The following is an 11,860-nucleotide window of genomic DNA, read 5'->3' as shown; positions in this document are numbered from 1 at the left end:
CAGTGATAACAGGATGCTGGACCAGATTGGATCACTGGCCTGATCCAACGGGATCTTCTTCTGTTCTTATGGAGAACCTTCATAACCTTTATACCTTATATTTTTGGGGGGGGAGGGGGATTCTAAAAAATTGTGTGGCTGGCCCGACTGAAGACGAAACTAGATGGCCCTTTGTGCTGTTCAACAAGACCATTCTTACAGATAACGCAAGCTCAGCACTGTGACTGAAACTATGACTAAGTTTGGAAGCACGTAAAGTCAACAAATGTTCTGAACGGTTTCTACAGAAGAAAGAACAAGCCTGGTCAGCGATGAAGGAGAGTTTTGTTACCTTTTGTGTGCTGTTCAAGTCCAGACAAAAGCTGGAGAGGATTAACATGATGACGGGGGCTGACACACCTCCATTAACATCAGCCAGGAAGGAAACCGGAGAAGTGTGTGAATTCCCCCATAGGGAATTATTCGCCACCATCATCACTGCAGTAAGACTGTGCCAGCCCAAACGGCATTGTTTAGAGATGGTGTAATGCTGGAGATCTTCTGTTTTCAATGGATGTCAACAGTATCTTTGATCAAGAGTACTGTACTGTATTTAAAAAAAAATCTAAGCAACTTTGGATTATTTACTTACTTTTTTAAGAGTTCCAGTTAAATGGGGCTGGGCAAATCTGTCAATTTCAGTTTTTCATTTCTTATTTATTATATTTACTGAATTTATATCCCACCCTTCCCCCTCAAAGGAGACTAGGGGAGTAAACAGATATGCAATTCAAAAACAAAGCAAAATATTCTCTAAAAGTAACGATTAAAAATGCTGAATGTAATTCTCCCCAATTTTTACATTAGTTTGCAATTTTTTAAAACAAAAGCTATGAAAATTCACCAGCATTTTAGTGTGACTTTCACCTAGGATATGCATTTTTACAAAGCGGTTTTCCCTAATGTAAAGGATTTTTTAATGTTATTTTCACCAAAATATTCCTTTATATGCATACTTTCCCCTAATACTGTATACGGTAATGACACATTACTTGACTGAGAAGCTGCATTGCAAAATTCAGGAGTGCATATTTCAAATGAAGGTTGTACAGTGGTACCTCGACTTACGAACAACTCGACAACCGAATTTTTTGACTTACGAATGGGGCAAATGGCCGCACGCTTACGAATTTCTCGACATCCGAACGAAAACCATGGCGGTTTTAGATAGGATTTTTTTGACTTACGAATTTTTAGATGGGGTGCTTCAACTTACGAATTTTTCTGTTTCCAATGCATTCCTATGGGAAATCGCGTTTCCAATGGCGCTTTTCGACTTACAATTTTTTCAACCTATGGAGGTGGCTTTGGAACGGATTAAATTCGTAAGTTGAGGCACCACTGTATTTCCTTTTGTTTTTTTCATATCTTGTTTGAGAAAGTATGGTATTAGATAAGTTTGCTCAGGTCTGGGTCATGAAATGGGCAGGAAAGATTAGAGTCAATCCACACCATAGTTTTAAAGCCCATGGCTTCCCCCAAAGAATAATGGGAACTATAGTTTACCCCTCACAGAGCCACGGTTTCCAGATCCCTTAACAAACTACAGTTCCCATGATTCTTTGAGGGAAGTGTGGTGTGAATGTGACCCATATATTGGTGGTGATGGTTTTTTTAAAAATACATTCAGCCACTGAAGTATAGAGCCTTTAAAACAGGGATATCCAACTCCTACAGGTGTTGTTGGTCTCTACTGTTGGTCATGCTGACTGGGGCAAATGGGCGTTGAATCCAACACTTGGAGGGAACCATACTGGCTACCCTCCTTTTAAGATTAAGAAACCTTCATAAAAGTTCTCAAAACTTTCAAATAAGTTCTATTTTCATGTTAATAAACTCAACAGCAAAATCCTTTTTTTAAAAAAAAATGACTTTTGACTTTTTCTTGCTTTTTAAAGAACAGGAAAAACTTCCCAAGAAGCTGTCTTCCTCGTCATTTCTCTCCTCAATATCTTTCTCCGTCTTCTTTTTTTTTGCCAATCTCATTATCTGTTAATTATGACTTCTTTTTTTAAATGAAGCAAGACAAAGGCCACTTTTGTCACTCACACAAATGGCTGCTCCAATTGCTCTGATGCCACTGAAGAAGTGGCGCAGACAGAAGGGAAACAGTTTCTCAAGCCAGTTATGAAACCCCTTTATTGCCCCCCTCCCCACTGCATGATGCTGCTCAGTAAATAATTAATATGATAGCTTAATTGTAGATGCCACACCACATGGCTGTAACGGAAACCAAGAAGAAGAAGAAGAAGAAGAAGAAGAAGAAGAAGAAGAAGAAGAAGAAGAAGAAGAAGAAGAAGAAGAAGAAGCCGCCCGGGAAACAGAGCCTGGATTCTGCTGACAAAGGACAGGCACGTTAGAAAGGGAACTAACGGCTCATAGCTGCTTAAAGTTACCCTAAAGAGTTTTGCAAGCATCCCTCCTAATGCATCCCATGTGAATGCAACTCTCTCAAGCTGGATGGCAAGGGCAAACAGCCCTGGGGGTGGTGTTGCAGCAGCTTCCTTTGCAGGCAGAAGGCTCCAGATTCATAGGAAGCTGCCTTATCACCCAGGAGCACAGTGGGAAATTCCAAATGCAGGGCCCCTTCAGGATACAGCCATGGCCCCTCACAGCCAAACCTCCTCCTGGCCATGTTCCCTTCTAAGAATATGCAACCTGGGATTATACAGTAGTTAAACAGTAATTATAATTAGGGATGCATTGCAACAATTAGTGCAGATCTCCATGCACTACCTTTCAGCGAAATTTTCTGTATATGGGCAAATGAACTGGAGTGCTGCAATATCTTCTTTCGTTGTGACTTAAGTTGCGTTTTCCATGGCACATAACAAAACTTGCACGTCTTGAAACTGAAGCCCCTTGTGTTCCCTTAAACGGGCAGAGCAACTAATGCAAATGCTATCTCCCTGCAATGGACTAGCTTCTGCTGCAGATGCTCACCCCTGCCTCTATCCTCCATCCAGGCAAGCAAGAGGCACTAACGGAGGTCAAGGCCAGGTTAAAAAAACAACAACTCAAAGAGGGTGTGAAGTAGGGCAGGTGAGAAGTGTGTCTGAGGACAGGATGCAGCCAGAGGAGAATCCCAAGAACAAGACAGAAAAGCGTGAAAGGCTGCATTTAGCTCCTACGCCTGAGGTGCCCTACCCCATTTAAATCTCTACAAGCTGTTTAAGTACCCTTGGGCAAATATTCATCTCCTCCACTTGTTTGAAAAACGAAGATTACACTCACTACTGTTCCACCTAGCAAGATGGTTGTAAAAATGCAATGTAAGAGCTTTGAGCCCACGAAACTGCAAAATGATGCTATGATTCTATGAAAACAAATGCAAAGTCTTCTGATAGTCAGTCCTCCAGGCTCCTGCAACCCCTGGCAAGCTGCTGGTCTGACTCAGTGGGATGGTGTGACTCAGTATAAGACAGCTTCCTCTCTTCCTGTGGGTCTTAGCGGCTACAGCAGCAGAAAAAGACCACAGTGTTCTGGGGCAATGCATTTATGGCCAGCTCTTTTTAAGGGCAGAGGTGCTCTTTACAGAATTGCTGCGGAACAGCTGCAAATTTGACAGACTCATCTTTCTCCATCGTATGTAATGCTCTGGAGGTGCCCCTGGAGGCTAGGGTCTCTGTCCAGGAGATGAAAGCCTGTTACTAAAACTCACAAGGGTGTGGGGTTCCATGTGTCACAAATACAGAATCAACCTTATGTTTGCTGGCCTCCTAAGCCATACGCTAACCATTGCTCCTCTTAGAGAAGGAGCAGCAGGGATTGCATACTCACAAGGCACAAGTAGATCAGCAACTGTGCACCTGTAGATTCATGCTGTCATTGCTCTTCAGCCTGGACCTCTCAGCTTTAGGTGTTGGCACTTTCAAAGATGCTCTACCTTCTCCTCTGACAGTTCCAAGGGCTCTTCATCAGGTATCAATCCACAGAGCCACTAAGGGCAGAGCCGTCCCATCCATGAGGGAGACTGAGGTGGCTTCCTCGGGCTGAGGAATGCAAGGGGCGGACATGCCCTTTACCTCCACTGGAGAAGCAAGGAGAAGCGGCTGCAGCAACTTCCAGGTTCTGGTGAAAATTTGCAAGAGCTGTGTGAGATTACGTGGAGGCCTCTGCATGATCTCGTGATGAATCTGGGTTGAACCCAGAAGCTGAAGCCATGCAAGTAAACAAGGCTTTGGCAAGGGAGGCAAGAGGCACATACGCAGGGCAGCACCATCCCATTTTGCCTCAGGCGGTGGAATGGGATGTGCCGCCCCTGCTCAAAGGGAACCTCAGCATTGGATTCAGGGGAACCTGGACCTGTTGAGTGTCTGGTCCATTCTCTGATGACCCAGTAACCGAATTCAGGGCTGGGGAAAGCTTCCCTGGCGAATTTCTGCCCAAGAGCTGCTGTCAAAAAGCGCACAGGAGCCCCAGGCAGGAAGCACAACACCAACCCAAACAAAATGGATATCTGAAACTCTTTCCCTCCTCCTTAGCAGGGATTTGATCAGTTAATGGATCAATTAAAAGCCTTAGTTGATTAAACCATGAAGGTCATTTTTCATTGCTGAGGGTTGCTTTTAATTGGTGGGGCTGCAAAGGAGAGAATATCTGATAACACAGTTGAGGCTATCTTCTGCCGGTGTTACCTGTAACCAGGAATGAATTGTGGTTGGTGGGGGAGGAGGGAATATGAAGGATAGTTTCCCGACAATGCAGGTATGCACATTTTGTTTGCTAAACTGTGTGTTTATATTTCCTTCACTATCTCTCCCCCAATTTGGTGGGGGGGGGGTACCTGTACTGAGGTTTCAGTGATATGCAAAGTTGCTTCTTTTTAAAAAACAACAATAATGAATCAGTTAATTGTTTAAAAGTGGATGATTCATCAGCTCAAAATCCTTTAATTGGTCAATAGTCTGAGAGATTCTGAGCCAATAATCTACAAATTGTATGCAGACAGTGGCACCACCAACACAAAGAGAGGGGGGGAGAAGGGGGGGAGACAAAGGAGGAAGCACAGAAAAGGTACATTGTATGGGTTGGGGTGGAAAGGAGTGTTTTCTCAGATTTCTGATGGTGAAAGAGTGGTCTATTTTTCAGTAAGTCTCCCATATTATGGCCTTTGGGGGAGTCAATGTTATTGCTTCCCCTGTGGCTCAGATGTGGGGCTCATATCCGCCAGCAACCATGCATTCAGTATTGTGGACCCAATTTCATAAAACTCCCTTTTGCAGGAGACCAGACAGCCCCCCCCCCACTGCAGCACCTACTGAATACTTTTTATTTATTATTCCAGCAGGCATTTTAACTGAATTTTGATGTATTTACTTTTACTGATTCTATTTTTCATTGTATTGAGTTTTTTTGTACATTGCCCAGAGATTATAATAAGTAAGCAGGATAGAAATTGTCATAATAAGATAAAATAACATAAAGCTTAACACGAGCCAACAGTGTGATTCAGCAGCAAAAAAAAACCTAATGCAATTCTCAGCTGCATCAACAGAAGTACAGCATCTAGATCAAGGGAAGCAATAGTACCGCTCTTTAATCAGTCCACACCTGGAGTACTGTGCCCAGTTCTGGGCGCCACAGTTTAAGAAGGATATTGACAAGCAGAAATGTGTGCAGAGGAAGGTGACAAAGAAGGTGATAAAGGGCCTGGAAATAATGAGGAAAGGATGAGGGAATTAGCCTGGAGAAGACATGACTGAGATGATATGATAGCCCTCTTCAAATATCCGAAGGGCTGTCAACATAGGAAGATGGAGCAAGCTTGTTTTCTCCTGCTCCAAAGGGTAGTAGGACCCAAACCAATGGATTCAAATTGCAAGAAAGGAGATGCTGACTAAACATTAGGTGGAACTTTCTTACTGTTAAAGCAGTTGGGCAGTGGAACAGACCCCCTCAGAGGGTGGTGGGGTCTCCTGCATTGGAGAGTTCTTAAACAGAAGTTGGATGGCTGTCTTGTCGGGGATTCTTTAGCTGTGGTTCCTGCATTGCAGGGGGTTAGACTAGATTGCGCTTGGAGTAACTTCCAACTCTACAATCCCATGCTTCTGTATATTTCCTCTGAAGTTCAATCCTGTTTATTTTGGTGATGTTAATATTAAAGCAAGCAGGTGTGTATTTAGAGGAGGGCACGCATAGCATCTCTGCATAACCCCACTGGGTTGGCTTTCCTTCTTTCCAATGAGCCCCAGTAAGGGAATGGTGAATCTGTCATGCCTTTGAATGGATCAGACAATCACTCCCACTGCAGAGATGCCGGAGAATTATCTGCTGCCCATTGCATTGCTCTAGGCCAGGGGTCAGCAAACTTTTTCAGCAGGGGGCCAGTCCTCTGTCCCTCAGACCATGTGGTACGCCGGACTATATTTTTTTTGGGGGGGGAGAACAAATTCCTATACCCCACAAATAACCCAGAGATGCATTTTAAATAAAAGGACACATTCTGCTCATGTAAAAAAACGCTGATTCCTGGACCGTCCACAGGCCAGATTTAGAAGGCGATTGGGCCAGATCCGGCCCCTGGGCCTTAGTTTGCCTATCCATGCTCTAGGCTTCCTTCTTTCCACAGCAACTGCCTTATGCAATACTACTTGTCCACTTGGCCCAGTATTAAAGATAGTTACCTACTGGTCTTAGTCAGAGGAGTATCTTTCCCATCACTTCCTACTTTGTCTTTTTAATTGGAGGTGCCAGGGATTGAACCTGGGACTCTCTGCATGCAAAGTATTTGTTGTTGTTAGGACATTTATATACTGCTTGATTACTCACATTTCTAAGTAATGTACATAAAAGCAACCCACGGAAAAGAGGACAATAAAACAATCAAAAGATACTGTAAAAATTGAACATTTCCTTGTTTATTTATTTATTTATCAATCTATAATAAAAGTATCAGGGCAGGGTACAGCAATGTAAACATTTTAAAAACAATGCAAACAATAATTAGAATGACTAGCTACTCAAGAAAAAAACAACACCTGTACGAGCCTGTTCTTGCTATTTACATTTGCCAGTTGCTTTATATAAAATTCTCAAAGCGACTTAATACGATAGCAAATAATGTAAAGCCAGAAAAAAATAAGATGATGAACAATTTTATTTTATGTATTTCACAAGATTTCTATACTGCTTGTAATCAAGCCTCAAAGTGGTTTACAAGAAGAATAAAACAACAAAATTACCCGTTAAAAATAGTTAACAGCAACTACTTATTTAAAAGTTTAAAAATAATTAAAATCAACAATAAGCTAACAACCAGGTTAAAACGCATGTCAGTATTCTATGTGTCTGGTTCAGCTGGCCTAAACAAAAATGTTTCAAGCATGCACCTAAAAAGCCACAGCAAAGGCATCTGCCTGTTGTCAATAGGCAAGGAGTTGCAAAGTGTGGGTGCTGCCACACTAAAAGATTGATTTCTTACAAATGTGGAATGGGCATTATTTGGCACCTGTCCTAATGCCAGTTCCACCAGTGGTGGACTTCGATAATATGGTACCCTGAACAGGGACAAAATTTGACACTCCCTCCCCTAAATATTTCTTATTTTCACAATAACTCCTTTGGGTACAGTTGCTTTTTAATGGATCTTCTCTGTAAGTACCTGCATAAATATAGGTTGTTGTTGTTGTTGTTGTTTTGCACCCCCCCCCTCGGCTTGGCGCCCTGTCTGAAGGAACCGCCTGTACCATCCTAAATCCAGTGCTGGTTCCACTCATGCAATCGCATACAAATAAGAACGAGTCCCACCCATCCACCCCACCATAGGGGCAACTTAGTTAACCAAAGGCCTAAACGAACCAAAAAGTCTTAAGGTGGCTCCTAAAGACTTGACAGTGATGGTACCCAGCACATCTCCCTGGGGAGAGCATTCTACAGATGGGGGAGCCACCACTGAAAATACCCGTTCTCATGTGGCCACTCTCCACACCTCCTTCGGATAGGCAGATGGAGATGGGCCTCTTTACCATTGAGCTACAGGCCCTTTGCTTAAACGTGTTTTTACACAGCAGATTCCTCTGAAGGTGGATAGTTTTCATGCTACACGACACACACACTTTTTTGTGCAGGTGAGAGGGAAAGAGTGAAATATGCTTTTGCTTTTAGTTCAGTTCAGCTTTCAGAAGTCTGGGAAGCACTTTTCTGAGTGATTGAGACTAGGAGGTTCCTGTGCTAGACGAGAGGGAGCTGATGGATGTGGCAAGAGCACTGGGAGAAAGGGGAAGGTTAAGACTCTAATGTGGTCAGTTTTATCTTGGCTTGGGTTGCTGATCATCATGGACAGGTACAGCCTGGTCCTTCCAGTAATGAACAAAGTTGAACTGGGAGATTGACCAATTCTGTTGTCTAATGAGCGAGTGGGGTTATGTGCTGGACACCCTGAAACTCACCTTTCATCTCTTTCTGACCCCACCCCTCCACCGAGCTGAGGGCAGCCCCCACTGGGACCCGGTCTCCCATCATGCACTTTTTCACATCACAGCTGCCTTTGAGCTGACCCTCCAGCACACAAGAGCAGGGATGTGGGCAAGTGAAAGTAATTGCCCAAACTGGAAAATTGGCCTGGGAGAAGGAGATCTTTGCTGGCTCGCTCTTACTGTAGGATCTTTAATTACCAAGATGGGTCAAGACCCTTGGGCTTTTAACCAGTTGTGTTTAATCAGAAAGGACAGCTCCTTGGGATGTTGAGCTTGCCTCTGTCAACTTAGCATTTTGTCTGTGGCATCCCTCCTCCCTCTCCTCTCCAAGTGGTGGGAACCTCCAAGAGCATACGGCTTTTTGCAAAGCCAGGGCTCCTTTCAAAACCCACCTGTAAACATAAACATTCAGGATTTTTCAGTTTCGAGAAAAGGTGAGCAACAGGTGACATGATCCAAGTTTGTAAAGCTATGCGTGGCATAGAGCGAGTGGATAGAGAAAGGTTTTTCGCCTTCTCCCATCTTGTTAGAATCCAATGAAGCTGAATGTTGGAGGATTCAGGACAGATGAAAGAAAGTGCTTCTTCACACAGTGCAGAGTTAATCTATGGAACTCTCTCCCACAGGAAGCAGTGGTGGCCACCATCTTGAATGGCTTCAAAAGAGAATAAGACAAGTTCATGGAGAATAAGGCTATTGTTGATGGTTACTAGCCATGACTCCATTCTTGGAGACAGTAACGCTCCTGAATACCAGCTGCCACAGGAATGTAGAGGGCTCTTGTACTTGGGTCTTGCTAGAGGAATTCCCACAGGCATCTGGTTGGCCACTGTGAGACCAGTTTGGCCAGTTTGGTTCTTGTATCTGCAGCTCGGCATTTCTACCTTTTCTTTCTAAGGACATAAGGAAAACCTGCTTGGTGGCCCCAAACTGGACATCTTTAGTGGACTTAGGGCTTCTCCACACTTACCCGCCTATTTCTTGCCCATCCAAACACCCCCACCAAAAGGCCCCCCTCCATCTGCCTGTCGTCTGCGCAGCCAGAAAGCCAGAGAGTGCAAGTTAATTAAGAATCTACTTCTGTTTTCTTAGGAGACATCTCCTTTTGTTACCCGCTAAGGAGCCAGCTCGTTAGGGAGAATCAACAGCCCTTTGACCATCTGTCATCCGAGTATGTACCTGGCAGAAAGACCGGGGGTGGGTGGGGGACACAGAAGCCCCAACCAGGGAGGGCTCCTAAGCCTCTGAAGTCTCAGCAAAGCAGACGATTCTTCCCACAATATAATTACATCAGGTCTGCCAGAGAATGACAGATCTAGTGAGTGGAAAATAGAAGAATGTAATTAAAATCTCAGGGAGGAGGAGGGACACATGGACACACGGACACACACACACACACACCTCACACACATGGAGCATGGGGGTGGGAAAAGAGAAAGGTATAGAGGCAGGGTGGGATGAAAAAGGAAAGGGATACAAATTTACAGGAATCTGTTTGACTTGTGGAATGTGTAGCATATACCTGTCACCATTTAAGAAGAACCGAAAAAAGTTACACATCCAAGATTTTCCTCTCTCCAAAACCACTCTTCTAACGAAATTGTCATCAAATTTAGATTGTCTTTTTTTTTCTCTGTAAAATTTTGGGGTGGTGGAGGAGGCTGGCAGCCAGGATCACCCACAGGAACGGTTGTAAATAAGGAGGCATGCAGGCAGGGACTGGCTGAGGGCAGGCCTAATGCACCAGCCCCCACTGTGGATGGCCCCAGACAGCTTTGTCTTCTCCACACCTTGCTAGAGTTCCTCCAATTGCTGCCCTCCCAGCAGATGCCACCTGAGATGACTGCTTCACCCTGCTTAATGGTAGGGCCGGCCTTTTATAGGATGCTCCCCTCCTCCCTAGCCTAGCTGCTGTTTCCGGTGAGGAAGCAAGACAGTGTTCATTTATTCAATCACATGAAGCCAGGATACTGTACCTAAAATGCTCTCTAACCCCTTTTATACCCAAAAAGGCTTTGGGCCGTTCGGCTCTGTCAGGATCTGGCATGGCAGCCCCAGAGGTAAGAGGAAGAGGAGGAAGGAGGAGGGAAGAGGAGCAGATACAGGAAGCTATCTGGAAGGCTGGTACACAGAGATGGAGGAGAGAGGCCCTCCCCTTGTTGGTGTAGATATCAGAAAGGGAGTAGCACACCTGCCCATTCTTCCCGTTGCACCTTCTGCAGAGCTTGGAGCCTTATCAGGGAGGGGGAAAGACTTTGGCCAGCCAGAGGGAGGGGCTGAACAGGAGGAGGGGGTGGCACACTAGGGGCAGCAGGGCAGCAGACAGTAATAGAATAATAGGTAAAGGTAAAGGTACCCCTGACCATTAGGTCTACTCGCGGATAACTCTGGGGTTGCGCACTCATCTCACTCTATAGGCTGAGGGAGCCGGCGTTTGTCTGCAGACAGCTTCCGGGTCATGTGGCCAGCATGACTAAGCCGCTTCTGGCGAACCAGAGGAGCGCACGGAAACGCCGTTTACATTTCCGCCGGAGTGGTACCTATTTATTTACTTCCACTTTGACGTGCTTTTGAACTGCTAGGTGGGCAGGAACTGGGACTGAACAACGGGAGCTCACCCTGTTGTGGGGATTCAAACCGCCGACCTTCTGATCGGCAAGCCCTAGGCTCTGTGGTTTAGACCACAGCGCCATCCGTGTTCCCAATAGAATCATACAATCATATAATTGTAGAGTTAGAAGGGACCATGAGGCTCATCTAGTCCAACTCCTGCAATGCAGGAATCTTTTGCCTGACATAGGGCTTGAACCCACGACCCTCTCATCACCAGGATCCAGGTGCTGCCTTTATAGGTGGGATCAGATGCACCCGCCCAGATGGAGTACACCTTGTATTTAAAAGCTTGGTGGAAGGGCATGTTAACTGCTGGGACATCTTTGTCACTTCTGTTCTGCTACAAACCTCTTTCCTTGCTCACGTACCTTGGAATCCTGACTTCTGGGCCCTGTGCTTGCTGCTGAGTCTATCCTGCAATTAGTCTGAATAAAGAGCTCTTATTTACTCTAAAGTAATTGCAGAATACAGCAGCAAATAGAAAGAAAAAACATGAAACAAAAAGCCACCAGTCTAGAGAGGCCCACACACTCATTATGTAAGAGCCAGTTTCATTTCTGCAAATAGTTTTAACGTGACAGGAATATGATGGGAGATGAAACTGCATGCTTGCTCCACGTGCAAACCATTGACTGACATTTTAAATACCATGGAGAGGAGGATGCTCAGCGACAGAAAGTTGAAAAATAAATTGCAGCTTTGGAGCCGGAAGTGAGAGATATCAGCTTGGCAGGAGCAAAAATAAAACTACACGTCTGGGAATGGGAGTAGCTGTGCAGTGTTGGCAAGAG

This window comes from Zootoca vivipara, chromosome 6, assembly GCF_963506605.1.
Source record: "Zootoca vivipara chromosome 6, rZooViv1.1, whole genome shotgun sequence".
NCBI classification, from domain to species: domain Eukaryota; kingdom Metazoa; phylum Chordata; class Lepidosauria; order Squamata; family Lacertidae; genus Zootoca; species Zootoca vivipara.
The sequence above is the reverse complement of the archived record's forward strand: the minus strand, read 5'-3'. Positions refer to the sequence as shown.